This window comes from Eulemur rufifrons, chromosome 7, assembly GCF_041146395.1.
Source record: "Eulemur rufifrons isolate Redbay chromosome 7, OSU_ERuf_1, whole genome shotgun sequence".
NCBI classification, from domain to species: domain Eukaryota; kingdom Metazoa; phylum Chordata; class Mammalia; order Primates; family Lemuridae; genus Eulemur; species Eulemur rufifrons.
In genome coordinates, this window is record NC_090989.1 from 94,509,821 (window position 1) to 94,528,009 (window position 18,189).

Consider the following 18,189-nt stretch of genomic DNA (forward strand, 5'->3'; position numbering starts at 1 on the left):
TATTTGCAAGCCAACCAATTGGAATATGATATGACAGTGCATAGAAATGTACCAGTGATTTATCACTGAGCATTCTCCGTTGACAGGTAGATTAAATAATCATGTCAAAGATTAGAGTTGGCCATTAAGAAAGGAAACCTGCTAAATGAATTTAAAATTAATGTTATCAACAAGAGGCTTTAGGAGAATTGGAATTTAATCAAATGTCAAATAGAGAAGCCTCTTCTGGTACAGAAGCAGAAAACCATACATTAAAATGAGGAAAGAAGGCCGGGCGCGGTGGCTCACACCTGTAATCCTAGCACTCTGGGAGGCCGAAGCTGGAGGATCGCTCGAGGTCAGGAGTTAGATACCAGCCTGAGCAAGAGCAAGAACCCATCTCTACTAAAAATAGAAAAAAAATTATCTGGCCAACTAAAAGTATATATAGAAAAAAATTAGCCGGGCATGGTGGCACATACCTTTAGTCCCAGCTACTCGGGAGGCTGAGGCAGAAGGATTGCTAGAGCCCAGGAGTTTGAGGCTGCTCTGAGCTAGGCTGATCCCGTGGCACTCTAGCCCGGGCAACAGAGCAAGACTCTGTCTCAAAAAGTAAATAAGTAAAATGAGGAAAGAAGCTGAATATAGGAGGAACCAAGAGCAACTAAGAAAAAGCATGAACATTTAGTTGGACAACGTTTCCACTAAGCAGACAGCTTTAAAACACCAGCCACTGTCTCAAAGTAATGCATAAGTCTGACATCACATAGGCACATGCATGAACAAAGACAATTTGAAGTTCTTGTCCAAATCATGGACAGATATTTTACACTCTAGCAAGATACTTTAGAATTGTCATAAATGATATAAATTGTATATAAATGAGATTTGGATTGTAGGTAAAAAAAATTATTTGAGAGATTAGTAAGAAACAAATAATTCAAGATTTATTATGAAAGAAATCTTCTAAGTAGCCTGACTGTCTCCCTATTTCAATCAATTAAATTGGGTAGATAAATTGTTTGATATATGGCTAAAATAAAAAAAAATGCTTGGTGAAACTTAATAATGTGTTGCACTGCTATTTCATAATGGTGAGATTATTTTAATTTATCAAATTTCATAAAAAATAAAGACCTGTATTATAAAAATCTGTAATTATTTCTTCAAATGATAATTCTAAGACACATGAAGATAGAACAAGAAAATTAGTTTAATAAAATGTTAAAAATGTTTAGAATCTATTTATAACAGACTGATAGTAAACTTAACTGGAACAACATTAAAATAGAATCTAAACTCTGACGATTTTAATATCAACACATTAATTATGCCTCTATATTAACTTTTATGGAAATGGGTTAATACATGTATTTATTTTAGATGATATGTTCTAATAAAATTATCTAAAACTATTCTAAAACTATGGGGCTACATTGAGAAATATAAAGTCAAAATTGTAACCAAATGCTTAAGAATTTATAGCATGCCCCTTTTATTTATTTATTTATTTATTTTTTTGAGACAGAATCTCACTCTGTTGCCTGAGCTAGAGTGCCGTGGCGTCAACCTAGCTCACAGCAACCTCAAACTCCTGAGCTCAAGCAATCCTCCTGCCTCAGCTTCCAGAGTAGCTGGGACTACAGGCATGTGCCACCATGCTCGGCTAATTGTTTCTATATAGTTTTAGTTGTCCAGCTAATTTCTTTCTATTTTCAGTAGAGATGGGGTCTCGCTCTTGCTCAGGCTGGTCTTGAACTCCTGACCTTGAGTTATCTTCCTGTCTTGGCCTCCCAGAGTGCCAGCCTATAGCATACTCTTTTATGAAATCAGTACTTACTGTAACAAATTGAGAGGATTTTGATTTAAAAATAGTAATGCAAAATGTAGAAGCATTGTCATGACTATAATTGGTAAAGTTGTGAATAACTATTTTTTGACTACATATATTAATATATTTGGTATTTTATTGAGAGACACTATAGAATAGTCCACTAAAATATAAATTTACAGTTTTAGCAAAAGAGGTAAAGGAAATATATAACTCTGAAACCATAACATTAGTACATATTGTTACTTGAAATAAATATAAATATCTGACATTTTGGTAGTTGGTGATAATTAATGAGAAAAATGCTTTTAAATACAATATGAAACTAGGACATTTTTATGAGTTTGTTCAATAGGCATATTATATTTATGAGTTCATCTGAATTAATAAAAATTCATTAAACTCATACTTTAAGTGTGGAAATGAATATTAACAAAGAGCTTAAATAGTGCTTTTATAATTATAAGATGATAACTTTTATACACAGAATTATGCTAATTAGATTATCTATCTTTGTTAAAGCCTATTTTTACATGTTGTATGAATATTTCCCATCCTTTGTTACAGTGGAAGAAATATATTTTAAAAATCTAGGATTTATGACTTATCTGTTTTATACCATCAGATTATAGGATAACATAGGATAATATTTCCTACATTATATTTATGAGAAAACAATACAATATCATTCAGAAGGTGGTACATGTTCCAGTGGAACATAATTAATTTTCAGAGTGATTATTTTGATTCCTCCCACGGAAGGCTACCTTCAAATTTCATGAATAACCTCAATGTGTCTTTGGAAAACTGTTAAGTAGTAACTTGTAAGAAAAATTTTGGCTGAGGTTCACACAGAAACAAAATATCAAAACAAAGACTTAACCAAGCAGTAGAATAAAAGCATTCATTCCCATGAATTTTTAAAATATGCTCCTTTTACTTTACTTGCCAACACTTCAAATAGGAAGATAATGGGTTTGGTGTGGTATTTTAATCTCTACTCCTGCTGAGCCCTTTACACAAAACCAGAAATAAAGATGATCTACTAGTTTCACTTTAGGTTTAAAAAATTAGGTACATGACAGGTAGATCTGACATCCCATCTGGAACCAGAATTCATTTGGAACTTCACACTTTTCATAAGATTTAAATTTTCATGATGCCTGTTCCCAGGAACTAAAGTATTAAAAAAAAAAAAATTACAGAAGAATTTGCTAGAGGTATGAACTCACATTTAAGCAATAGTTGGGAAATATAATCACTCAAAAATCTTTATTGAGGGTTCTGATAAGGCTATGGTGTATCACATAAACCTAGTGAAGCACACAGGTAAAAGAAATACCTTGCTGCTTGTCTAGGGTTCAAAAATCACTACCATGTATTCTCATCCATAAACAATGGGAAAATTATAAGTTTTCACAAAAACAGAAATAGATTGATGTTCTCAGGTGAGTAGACCATAATTAGTAAATCTTGAAAGAACACAAATATTCAAATATTCCCCTGTGAAACTTGATGTCAGCACCATTGATACTACTCATGAACTTTGGGAGTTTGTGTGTTCCAGTAGAGAATTGCAGTAATAGAATACCCCTTAACAAGGAATGTTCTTTTCTGTCTGGTGAGATATCATCTTTTACTAACAATAATGCTTTGGAAAAATAGCCTCTAAGAGTTGATAGGAGGAACTGGAAATCAGGTAGTCACATCAAAAATCAACGCAGGACATACATTGGGAAAAAGATGTTACAGCCAGGGGACAAAAAAGCGGAAAACATACACAAATTCAAAAAGTCATATTCAGATTATTGATTCTATAGAGAAAAGAAAAAAAAGACACAATTTTATATTTTTCTAAATCTATGAAGTAAATAGATCCTGATTATGTCCCAAATTTGAGATTAGTGATAATACCAACAAGTAATACTAATGAGCAGAATATAATATATACTAAATTGCTTACTATTCTGGGGGAGGCAGGTATTTAGGACGCCTGAGTTATTTTCTTGATTTTACTACTCGATGGTACACCAGAGTTAAGAATGACAGATGATAGAGCTGATATAAAAATACTGTGAAAAGTTGAATGATTGTACAAAACTAAGGTATTTTTTATTAAAATGAACTGGGTTTTATCTGTCCATGAGTCCCTGTGGGTTTGCCAGTGGTCCCTTAATTTCACAGAGCAAACCTATTGAGCCTTATGCTGACATGACCAGAAGTCAGCATTATGCTCAGGATAATGTTCCATGGAGCAGGGTGGTTTACAACTAAATGAGAAAACAACTATAATGAAGTAAGCACTTTTTCAAGCATATTTTACAACTGCACTGCTGTTCAAACTATTTTCTACTGCTCCATATTTGTCCCTTGGGCTTCAGCTAAAAAAAAAGAAAGAAAAAGAAAAAGAAAACCAGCTTTATTTAAGTAAAATGTTTTCTATCTGTGGTCGTTGTTGGATTGCTTTCTTTACATAACTATCAACAAGAAACTTGTGGTATTTAAAATAAAGTGCTCTTTCATGCCAAGGCAAAATTTCTCATCTGAGCTAAACATGGAATTCAAAGTTCTGGCTAAAAGAGACTATATTTTTCAAAGTTCCAGAAGTTAACAAAGTAAAGCTAAGTGATAAAAGTTATTAGTGGATGATGTTTACAGTTTTGCTTTTTAGTTACTTTAGCAGATGCAATATTGGCTTCTTCTTTTCACACTAAATTAGATATGCAATTACTAGAAGCAAGAAATAGATTTACATTATGTAAAAATGGTCTGCATAAGATTAATTATGACCAGAGAACTAAAAATATGCCAATATTGAAATAGCTGTCACCATGGGGACATTCAGCTCCAAATGATTACATTAGCCTTTTGGCCAGATGATAACTATTTACTAGTCTTCAAATTAGTAAAATGTAGAACCCAAGAGTCATGACTTTTCTTAAAATAAGAAGATTGATACCAATATTTTATACTTTTATGATTTATCATTTAATTTTCTTTACCAATTATGAATCCTTTTTCACTACTTGTTCATGTGTATTCATAGAAAATTCATATAAGGCAATCTGAAAAATTTGTTCAATTTCTTATCACCTGACTTTACAGTATTAGTATCAATCAAGGTTCAGATCAGCTATATTTGGTCCAACTTAGGCCAAACACATATTTTGAATTTTATTAAGTACACCTTGCATATATTTCTCTTCCTTGGTCTTTAAAAAAGATATTTTGTACATGTGAAACTGGAGGTAATTTGAAATAGATTGTGACCTCCATTGTAACTCCCACTAGATGTAGCTCTCTGCAGGCCTCAGCTATGTCTCTACTATTCAGTGTGATACCTTCAGCAGCCACAACACCTGAAAAATGTGTTCTATGAATTATTATATTACATCATATAATAGATATGCTGTTATTAAATATGAAATATGTTGTTATATAATAAATGACTCCATTGTTTTAACAAGGTTCAAGTGACATAAAAAAAACCTCACTTTTATACATTTTCACTCTAACATTTATGTTTACCTTTGGATTATTGATTTTCACCTTAATAAAAACCCTAAAATTCTATACTGGGAATATTTCAAATCATTAAAATTTAAAATATAACTTTTTAATTATTCTAAAAGTATATCATTTTCTATTTATTCATTAAATATTATTGTCTACCTTAGAGAGTTTTCTCTAACCTCTGGGATATACTGGTAAACACTCAAAACATCTGCAGTTTCACAATGGAGATAGAAAATGAACAAGAAAATAAGTAAACTATATAGTAGGTGAGGTAATAAGTGTTATGAGAAAAAATAAAGTAAGAAGAAAATGATTGATGGAGAATGTAGTTAAAAGTAGTCAGGAAAGGCTTCATTTAGCATTTAAGCCAAGACCTAAAAGAGGTGAGGCTGTTAGCCATGGTGATATCTGAGAAAAGAATGTTCCAGAAAGTAGGAGCCACACATATAAAGGTCTTGAGGTAGGAATATTTCTGGCCTGGTACAGGTATAGGAAGGATGGCAGTACAGCTATATATTTGCAAATGAGGTAGGAAATGGTAAAAGATGTGGAGAGATAAGAAAGGAATGGACTAAAGGTCCTGAAGACAGCCATCATGTAGAAGGATATTTAAATCATTGGAAAGACTTTGACTTTTACTCTGAGAGATATGTGGAGCCATTAAGCACTTTGAGCACAGAAGTGATATAATCTTATTTATGGGGTGTGTATGTGTAAGTTAAATATATATAGATCTACATGTATATATGTACATGAATGTATGTATTAATATTAAATTATCAATTAAAAGAATGTTATTTTCTTTTGATATATAGTTTTGTGAATTTTAAGAGTTATAAATTCATACGGCCACTACCACAGCACTTAAGGTGTTTAACAGATCATTCTGGCTGCTCTTTTAAGAATAAAACATAGGCCAACAAAACAAGAAACAGGAAAAACAATGAAAAATCTACAGCAATCAACCAGGTGAAAGATAACAGTGGCATAGACCAGAGAGGTTAGCAGTAGAAATGTTATTAGTGATCAGATCCTGGTATTTTAAGGTAGTGTTAATTGTCTAGATGACAATTGTGAAAGAAAGAGAAGAACTAAAAGTGATAGTAGGAGCTTAGCTGTAAGCAAACATAAGCTTAACTGGAAGAACAGGCTTATAGTTTACTGAGATGGGAAGACAAGACTGGGGGAAGAACAGGAGAGCAGGGTGCATTGAAGTTTTGTTTGAGGCATGTAACTTTGAAATTTTTTAGGGATAGGAAATAGTAGTATAATAAGTAGTTGGACATATGATCCTGGAGTTGAAAAGAGATATTCAAGCTGGAAATACAAAGTTGAGAGCCATCCGTGTATAGAGTAAAACCAGAAACTAGATAACTTCACTAAGAGAGAGAATATACACAGACCAAGAATCAAACAAAAAAACAAACAAACAAATGTGTGACCATTACAAACACAAAATTTGGGGCATGCTAAATACTTTAGATTAAGAAAATGAGGAATAACCAGAAAAAAAGACTTTACTTAAAAAGATTTGCCAGTAGAGTTAGACAAAATAAGAAGAGGAAGGTGAGGGGTATCAACTTTGTCAAACAGTAAAGACACATCAAATATTGACATTTGTAAGAGTACTTTCTATGAAATGTTGAGTTTTTTTTTTTTTCCATGAAAAGTCTTATGTAATTTGGTTTAAGAGAAGAATGAGAAGAAAGAAATTAGAAACCAAGTTTCTATAGACAACTCTTTTAAGCAGTTTTGCTATAAAGAGGAGCAGAGAAGTAATGAAGAAAATGGAAGGAAATATATGTGAAAAGAGTTTTTACAGATTGCTGCTGTGGTTTTTATTGTCATCGAAAAATGATTTGATTTCAAGCAACCTTTTAAAACAAGAAGGTAAAGAGAATATCTTTTTTTTTTTTTTACAGTTAATGTGCAATGTTTTACTTGCAAAGCACTGTTAAATCACTAGCATTATTATTTAAATCAAATTTAAAGTATATCTTTCAGTGAATTTTTGACATATGCATATGTTAAAGAAATTCACATTAAGATGAAACTGAGGACTTAACTTGTGATTATGAGTTTCATGGAGTACAGTGAATGGGGTTTAGGAGTTAGTGGCAAATGGGAAATGGATCCAGAAACAAGGTTTAAAGAAGGTAGATTGGAGAGAGGTTTGAGGGACGGGAGGATGACCAGGTAGTCTTGAAAATAATTTTTGTTTTCAAATCGGTCTCATATATCATAATTAAATATTCACTTTCAGATATCTTTCTTAGTTTTTAACTTATTTGCCCAAATACAGGGAGCATGATTGTCATCACTGCTATAAATTCCTTTAGTACCTACAGCTGAGTTTTTGTGAAGTTAGTAATTTTGAAAAAATAAAATTTTTGCCTCACTACAAGTTTTTTTTTTAAGTAATTGCTAATGAGGTTATGATTTGCATTTATTCTGTATCTTGTTAAGCATACAGCTTGTTTTAAATTTACAATCTGTAAGGCTCAGTTTAGCAGCAGTCAGTGGCATTGCTTGGGAAATGTAGTGGATGGGATTTTGAATAATCTACCTGTAAGATAAAATCTGGGTGTCTAAATACCAGAGTATGGTCATGGCTTATATACTTAGTGACAGGTCTGTAAGATGTGAATTTGTAAAATAAATATGCTGCAAATAGGTAAGCCCGAGGGGATAAAAGGAGTCTGATTTAACCAGCCAAGTCAAATGTTGCCAGAATACTACATTTGTTGTTAAAGCATCAGGGATATCTTGCAGGACCTTTGAGGATAGGTGCAGTTAAGCCAACGGAAACTGGCAATAAAACAAGATCAGAATTGATGAAAGAGCGAAGCTCCTGTAATACATCACTGATGATCAATAAGACTCAAACATTATCTCGTATTCAAACACTTCTGTAAACTGAGTCTTTATTTCTGATTTCTTTTTTTTTTTTTTTTTTTTTGAGACAGAGTCTCACTCTGTTGCCCAGGCTAGAGTGAGTGCCGTGGCGTTAGCCTAGCTCACAGCAACCTCAAACTCCTGAGCTCAAGCGATCCTCCTGTCTCAGCCTCCCGAGTAGCTGGGACTACAGGCATGCACCACCATGCCCGGCTAATTTTTTCTATATATATTTTTAGCTGTCCATATAATTTCTTTCTATTTTTAGTAGAGATGGGGTCTCGCTCTTGCTCAGGCTGGTCTCGAACTCCTGAGCTCAAACGATCCGCCCACCTCGGCCTCCCAGAGTGCTAGGATTACAGGCGTGAGCCACCGCGCCCGGCCTATTTCTGATTTCTTGGCTCTAGATTTTCATGTTGTATTTTCACATGAGAATCCTTTACTTTTTAGGTTTTCTTTTTTACCATTTTCATTCATATGGAAATCAATTTTTTAAAAATTTTCAAATTACATATTATAATGATTAAAATGACAGGTAGATTTTTTTGAAAAGTTAACACTAAAGATTCTTTACATCGGTAAACATTTAAGATCAGACAAACAATTCTGAAAAAAATAGGTAGGATTTATTCTGCTGCACTTTAAATCATATTATAAACCTGGAATAGTGAAAACAGTCCAGTGTACTTGGACATATAACAAGAGAAGAAAAAATTATCCAGAAACAGATTTCAAAATTTATTGGAGGTAATGTTAAAAGTGATATTTAAATGAGGGTGAAAATGATTAGTTATTAGGAGATAAAATAAATCTGGTTTCTAACTCAGTCCTACATTCCTACACCAATGTGTATTCCAGAGGGATCAAACTTTTACATAAAAATATAAGTGTAAAAATACAAATGGAAATATGGGTAAATACTTCCTAATATTAGAGATGAGAATGTATTTATAAGCATAACAGTAACTTAGAAGGAAAAGGTGATAAACTTTACAATATAAAAATTTAAAACTGTTATATGGTGAAAAAAGTACCATAGTTTAAAATCAAACAAGCAAACAATAAACAATGAAATTTATTTGCAGTTCATATGATAAAGGATAAATATGCTTAACATTAAAAAAAAACCAATAAGATAGATTTAAACAATTTCATAGATAAAAGCCAAAGAATATGTAAGCAAATCATTGCCCCTACTAGCTATTGTGATCCCTTACTGTGAATTAAAACAAAGCTTTCCTATCAGCAAAAGCCCCTATTAAAATACGTAGCTTGGGAAGCTGTAGGCTGGATTTCAGCTCTTAGTCATCTTCATAGCTGGGTATCACTGGGCAGTGAATAATCATGATGGTCCTGAAAATGACATTCAACCTCATCCATGATCCAACAATGCATGTCAAAACAATAGGATATTTTTCACTGTCATACCGGCAAGATCAAGACATTTGGTAATACTAAGTATTGGTAAGGTTATTGGGAAACAGACATTCTTAACTTGGGTAGATGGTAGAATAAATAGGTGCAATTGAAGGGAACGTTGGTATTATCTATCAAAATCTAAAAAACACATATTATTTGATTCAGCCATTCCATCTCCATACACTTCCTGTAGATAAATCTCATGTCTATGTATAGAAATCCGTATGGGGCAATGCAGTTTATTGCAGCATTGTTTTTAAAAGCAAAAATTCGAAACAAACTATATATCAGTAGAGATATATATTTATATATAAATAAATAATACACAAATGTTATATAAATATTATATATAAATGAAATATATAAACAAATTTATATATATTTAACTGGTCAGTTAAATAAATTATTTAGCACCCATTTAGTGGAGTTCTTATTGACTGTGTGTGTGTGTGTGTGTGTGTGTATAGTTTGCATATAATTACATCCTACTCCTTTTTTAAAAAAATTTTAGGAGCCCATTTGGCAATTCAGAGTAAAATAAAAACAACAAATCACCAAATTTGTATGATGTGATCTCATTGTGTACTTAAAAATATTCCTATTTAACTTACAAAAGAATATTTAATAGGATTACTATAAAAGGAAGTAATTAAAAACCTGCCATGGGAAGAATATGCTTTACAGTATTAATTTTATTTTGGGTAAAACAATATTTCAATTGTATATTCTAATTACAAAATCATGGCCTTGTAAGATATTGGATATTGCATTGCATTTCTATTTAGTATGTTTCCTCACATCTTCATGTACAAGGTTCTCAAAACTAAAATTAACCCAATAACATAAAAAAAAGTTTCAAAATAGTAAAGCATGTTCTTTTATAAATGTGTATTAAAGTTGATTCTTATCTGTGGAATAATAGCATGAATTTTACCTAAACATTTTCATCTCATAACTACATTATACATTTCACAATATATGTGAGCAGTATAAGGACTTTCTTGGAACCCATTGCCAGGTCCTCCTTATCTCTTGCTTGGATCCATGCCCCATCAAACCTACCTCCCTTTCTTAAGCATTTATCTTACAATACATTTTTCAGATAGACTTCTGGAGTGATGGTTCTAAAATGTAAATATCATCGTGTTATCCTCTATTTAAACGCCTTCACTGGTGCTTGACAGCCTTCAGAGCAAATCTAAAAGTCTTAGTTTTGTACACTGGGCTCTCTGGGATCAGGGCCTGGCTTGTATCTCTAATCTCACCATCTCCTCCTTGTGAACTCACAAGAATTCTCCTTCCATCCTGAGCAACTGCATGTGAGACTTAATCTTTCCCCATGGCAGACTACCTCACTTCTGGGCTCAGTCAGCACTATTCTCTTAGCCCAGAAATTGTTTTTTCCCTTCTGCCAGCACTCTCTACAAGTTGCATAGCTAACCCTTACCTATCTTTGCAGATTCACCTCCACGTTGCTTCTCAGAGAAGCCTTTGTAGACCAGCACCAATCTGGGTGAAGCACGTTCCCATATGTTCTGGGAGCCCCATGTTAAAGCTCTAGTATGGCACATACCTTTGTATATAATAATTGGCTGTTCACCTGTATTTCTCTTCTAGAATGTAAACTCTTGGGAGTAGGAACTCTCTAGCTAATGTTTGTATTTCCAGAAACTTGCCACATGCATGACCAGGAGCACATACAAAATAAAAATATGTTAAATGAATTAACAATTCCTTGGATAACACTTTACAGTTTCACACAAAGGGTCAAAGAAGACATATTAAAGAAAAATAAATAAGCAGTAGAGAAATATTTTTTCAAAGCTAAGTCAGAGAATTCTACAAAGAGTTCTTTTGACAAATAATGTTGGAGAAGATGTACATAATACCGACCTCTTTAAATTCCAAATGAATCTGACCATATAAAACTTACTTTCTTAAAAGTTCAGAATTAAAGGAAACTCCTTAACTTTGTTTAAATCATTCCTAAGCACTATTATAATAGTTCTTTATAGTTGCTTCTATGGACATACTATAGAATTAATATAGGTAAATACATTTTGGGGAGCATCATCTTTTGGGGAAGCATTTCATGTATTTTTCATACATAAATAGAAATACCTATGAAGTGATATGTGACATTTATCTTAAATTATTTAAGAAATAAACATCTCAAGAGGGCTAATTTTCAATATAAAAGAGTATATATGTCAAAAAATGCAAAGCATATTTTAGCAACACATGCTGAAGTCTTTATACTTGTGATACATATTTTTCTATCTTTTTTACCACAGACTATACTAAACATGAGTCATGAAGCCAAATTTTTGTGTTGATTTCTATATACCAAAATCCTCAAAATTTTCAGAACTGTATTGGGAAATTTGCTTTTTTGTTAAATGGTTCTGACTTTCTCCCCTTCCTTTTCCTTCTCTTTCCCCTCCTCCCCCTCCTCCACTTTCTCCTCCTTGCTCTCCTCTTTATTTTTCTTATTTTGGTAACTTAAATTATATAATCAAATAAACTGTTAGTAGGGATCTAAGGAATTCTTTCCCAAGTAATGTGCATAACTTTTACTGACATTTAATTTACACCAGCATTTTCTAATGGTCTTATATAAAGCAAATGTGCTATTTTCCATATCCCTAGGCAAACAAAAATCCAGAATACTTACAATGTGGTTGAGTTTTTTGACTTCTCCCATTCTGTACGGTACAACTGATGAATATAAATAGAATATAAAAGAAAAACAGACTAATCATATATGGCTTTCTAACATAAAGAAATTGGAATGATATAGAATCTCAGCTTGGAGAGTATACACTCAAATCCCTGTTTAACAAGCAAGAGTGAATGTATTCATTTCTTTTTGTGGATAATGGGACAAAAGAGAATGAACAAGATAAATTTAAATGGTACGTGGTAACAAACAAAGAAAACTAAAAATGTATGAGACTATTTTCTGTTAGAATAATTTCTGTGATTTGCTTATGTTGTGAGTCTAAGTGTCATTACAATATTGTCACATATTTCAAATTAATATCATGTAGCATTTTTGGCTCACAGAGATATTTCAAGGAACATTGAGTATATTCTATTTTCTTGGTGACAGAATAGCAGACATATATTTAAAGGTTGGTTTAGAAATTGCTTTAACGACTCTTATATTTCAGTCAAGATTATATTAATGTTTGTTAGTGAATGCAAAATTTGATTTATGTAGTTTTCTTAACAACCAGTGATATTTTAATGATGGCCTTTGTTATATAATGAATACTGTGATTATATGACCTGAAAGAACAAATTCCACAGGTATGGAATACTAGAGCATACATATTCTGTCTTTCAGTCACAGCCACAAATCTTGTCTGTCAATAAATCTAAAATCTGTTATTTGAATATAAATTGTATGTATGTACATGTGTCATGCTGATTTTACATATGACGTGTTATATATATAACTGCACTTGCTACGAAACTTGTATTTCACTAAGATCACTTTTAAACAAAAGCAAATCTGTGATAGAAACAGAAAATTAATTGATCTCTGTACACTTGAGGACACTCTATGAATAATTTACTTCACTAGTATTGTTTCCATAACAACAAATTTATAAAATACTATGCATTATTTCAAGCAATGTTTAAATTCTCACGGAGATGCCTAGAAGATAGTGAGAAAATTTCATGAAATAAAAAGTGAATGCTTCCATTAGCATATTGCATACCTAGTAATTAGAGTAAGTGCCTGAGTAACAGCAATTAACACTGGTGAACTCTTAAAAGTGTAGTATTTTTAAAACCTATTCAAAGATTCCCAGTTGGTTTCTTAACATCGGTTGGAAATCATTCCAAGTAGATTGAGCAAATCATTTAGAAGAAAATGTTAACTCTATTCAGCTCTATTTTCAAATTAATAAAGATAATTTGCCATAGTAAAATGATTGAATGTTTCTGTGATTTTTTTCAATATAAATATTCCTGATATTCTTCTTTTCTATTTTTAATTATTAAAAATACAGGTAATAATGTATCACTTACAAAATCTTACCAAATCCAAGTTTGATTTGGTTAGTGAAATATTTAGTTAAGATAATTTCTAGAACTGTCTAAAACCAAAAACAATCATATACTCTATAATTTACTCATTTAAAGAAAAAAAATCATATGTTGATACTACATTTCTGCTGAAATTCTGTATATATCAGTAACTAAGAAATTAGAATGAAATGAAAGAGTTATCTCTCTGAATCTAGAAAAAAAATTTTGATATTTTTGTTTAATTTTTTCTAAAAACTCATCATCTAAGATAAAAATTTGAGGAATTTGTCACCCAGAGTATCTTAACTTTTTAAGTAGTTCTGGTTATTCTGAGCATCAACATTTTGAATAAATCACCACAACCAATGTACAGGCTGTGATTATAAAATCCATCTTTATGAGATCGATAATCAGTACCAATAAGAACCGGATATTTTGTATAGATAAACTGATTTCTCAGGCCCACCTATCATATAATCAAAGCACAGCAGACTTAGTAGGAAAGAGTGAGGAGATAGAATTTGAAATCTTAGTGATAGAACCATTTTAAATGATTAGAAGTGTGGCTGGTTGCATAGCTAATACATAAGTCTAATGCATCTAAACATCTCAGCATCATTTGTTTTTGGGTGTGTGAGTTGCCTTTTTTCTAATATTTTCAACAACGGTGGGCAGAGTGATTTGTTATTGTCAAGCTATACCATTCTAGAAACAAAGTGCAGATGTGGGATGGCTGTGTAATGATGTGATAAATCAGTCAATTTGAAGCTGGCAGAATATCATTAGCATTGCTTTTATTTAATAGAAGAGAAGAAAGTGTTTTTGAAATTGATCTGTAGGTAATGACTGAAGATAATTTAGTTAATATTGAATTTTACATGAAATGATAAACTGCAAATCAATAAAACTACTAGTCAACATATAAAATATTTTAAAATTTGTTTTTTCTAGAAGTAATTTCCCAAAAGTAATTTCAAATTTAAGTTATATAGTGTATTATTCTGAATTATCCCGGGAAAACAGAACCAATAGGATACTATATATTTCAAATGAAAATGTGTGTGTATATGATAATATATATGAAATTAACTATAATTAATTAGCTTATGTGATAATGGAGACAGAAAAAGTTCCAAGATCTGCAATCAACAAACTGGAGATCCAGAAGAACCTATAGTATAGTTCCAGTCCCAGTCCAAAGGCCTGAGAACAAGGGAGTTGATGGTATAAGTTCTAGTCTGAGTCTGAGAACGAAGACAGCAGGAGATCAATGTAGTAGATTGAAGACAGTCAGGTTGAGAGAAATATTTCTTTCTTACTCAACCTTTTATTCTATTCAGATCTTTCACAGATTGAATAAGGCCCACCCACACTGAGGAGAGCAATCTGCTTTACTCTATCTACTGATTCAAATGTTAATTGCATCCAGAAACACTCTCACAGACCATCCAGAAATAATGCTTAGCCAAATATTTTGGTTACACCCTATGGCTCAGTTATGTTAACACATAAAATTATTCATCACATACAACATAACATTATCAAAGTACTTCACATTTCATATGATACATATATTCTTATGATGTGTTCTAAGCACATTTTTAACAATGTGATGCTCTTTAAATGACATCATGAAAATATTTATTTTTATCTCCAAAGTGTATTAATAATATTCTGTCTCTATGCCATAAAATATATTTTATATATAATATTTTCAACACTGTAGAATCTTTAACTTGATGTTAGTATTTTTCAGCAGATTTAGCATTACAAGGTGCTTGTAGATACATTTGTTTATCTTTGTAAAATGTATAATAAATGTGTAATGACAAATACAGAAACAGTGAAAAAAGAGCATTTGCTATTGATTTTCAAGCAAATTTTGTTCTGAATGTTTGCTTATTATATCAGTTATTCCAAACGTAGATAATAGTTTCCTTTAGAAACAATGAGATAAAAAGTGTTTGGTTTCAAGATAATTCCATGGAAACAAATTTAATCCATGTTGTAGTGAAACAGAAGTACCACTAGCACCAAGACTCTAGCTTTCATTTATTATTTTTTGTAGAGAAAATGCATATGGGCCTAAGGTGTTTCATTTCAGCCTTCATAGATAGGGAGTTGTACTCGTCTGCAAAGGGAAAGAGATTCTTTTAAGAGTAAAAGATGTATTTCTTTTCTTCTAAATTGTTAATATACAAGATCTGTCCGGAAAGTATGGAGCCATCGTTAATATGACGAGAACGGTTTGCACGACACTGATGTTACCTGGCAGTCAAGGAGAGTGGATTATAATTCACATGCATGAACAATGACAAGTTCACTGTACCAGTCAGTAGGGTGCTAGACGCTGTTGAGTGAGCATGTGCACTGTGTGGGCATTGTATTTCAAATGACTGAGCGAGCAAAGCAAGGAATCTGCATCAAATTTTGTGTTAAGCCCGAACGTTCCTCCGTAGAAACTACCTGGATGATTCAGAATGCTTTTGGGGATGATGCAAAGAGTGCAGAGCAAATAAGTGTGGCACAAACGCTTCAAAGATAGTCAAGAATCTCTCGAAAGTGCTCCATATTCTGGAAGGCCTGCAACAGGCAGAACATTTGAGAATGCTGAACTTGTATGGGTTAGGTTAAGAGACTCTGGGAGAACTGTGTGAGGTCCCAAGGTGCCTACTTTAAAGGGGACTGAGGCATCATTGTCTTATGTACAATGTTTCTTGTACCTTGTATCTTCTTTAATAAATGTCCGCATTTTTCATTTTACATGACTGGACACTTTCCAAACAGACTTTGTATATTTCAGTTGATTGAATAAAGAAAAGATAAAAGCTGGAATCTGAGATATGGCATAAGTATAGGACTTCCTAAAATTGTTTTGGATTACCTTCCCAGGGGGAAGTAGATCTACACATCTAACAAGCAGGTATTAGCAATTCCTAAGAACATGATAAAAGAAACAAACAAAAATCCTGTTTTCAGTGATTCCTGTTTCTAGTGATAGGAACAGAGAAAAAACTCCACAAGTGGCTTTAACCATCTTTTCATACTAATATGGTGTTAATCTATCTTGCTCAGATGTTATTTTGAGACTGGTCTTTGACTTCCCACTTGAACAATGATAAGTTGGGAGCATACTAGTTGACAAGCCAAAGTCTTTGACAAATCCTTTTCATTGAATTTACCACCTAGTGCATCATTCCCACAGAATGATATGTGTGTGTATGTATATATTTTATTGGTATAAAGATATACAATTATACACAAGAATATAAAATATATTATATTATGTAGACATACAAATTCATATATGTGTATAATACACACATACCTCAATCGTTCTCAATCAGAAATGATTTTGTCCCCCAAAGAATATTTCACAATGTTTACAGTTATTTTTGATTGTCATGACTGTTGAGGAGATGCTACTGACATCTAGTAGATAGAAACTAAAGATGGTGCTAAAAACATCTATAATGCACAGGGAAGTCTCCCACAACAAAGAATTATTTAGTCCAAAATATCAGTAATGTATACTTATGAGGCTTATAACCTAATGAATCTAAAGAACTATGTACTAAAACTGTAATAATATTCTTATTTTATACATTTTCATATATTTTTTGATAAGTCTATGTAAATATTTTTCTATAATTAATTGCTTAGCCAATCCATTAAAAAAAAAAAAACAGAAATCTCAAACCTCTTTTGATTATGTTTTTCCACAAAAATAATGATAATTACATTTCTCTTAAATGCACCTAAAAAATTGAAATAGGCTTAGAGGATTATGTTAAGTCCAAGATATGTTCTCATTACCATAAACTTGTTTTATTCCAGTTATAGAAGTGAAGATACACCATTTAAAATGCATGTCAGCTAAGTGTGAAGCAAATTTAAAGACTTATTCTGTTACACTTTACTGCAAAATTCCTTAAGAAAACATAGTGTGGGGATCACATAAAATGCATTTGGAATTGTTGGGACTATGTCATCGTGATATTAATGATTCACTTATTCCAGAACATATGGATTAGGATGACTATGACTACATATGACAACATATGACTATTTAGGAACATTTCAAAAAGGATCCATATTCAAGGCTATTTCCCCAACAAACTAGCCAAAAAGTATCTGAAATATCATAGATATTTAGTTTTTTGGCCTATGGCTTTTCATTTCATGATTTTTTATTTGTGTAGAAATACCCCAGAACAAAAGTGTAATAATATGATGATAATACCAACTCAATATGAATTTATTGGGGAGATGATTAGCAAACAATCACTTCAAAATATACAGAGATAAAAAACACAGGGCAGATAACCATCCATAATACCAAAGGAGAGCTCAATAAGCCAGGGAGCTAAGGTGTGGTGAAGAACTCCAGGACCAGGCAATAGGTGGTACACTTTACGTAAAGTATGTTTTTAGTTTGGATTCTGACCAAAGTGGACCCTAAAACAAAGAGTTAAGTACAAGAAGTTAACATAACTGAACGAGTGGGC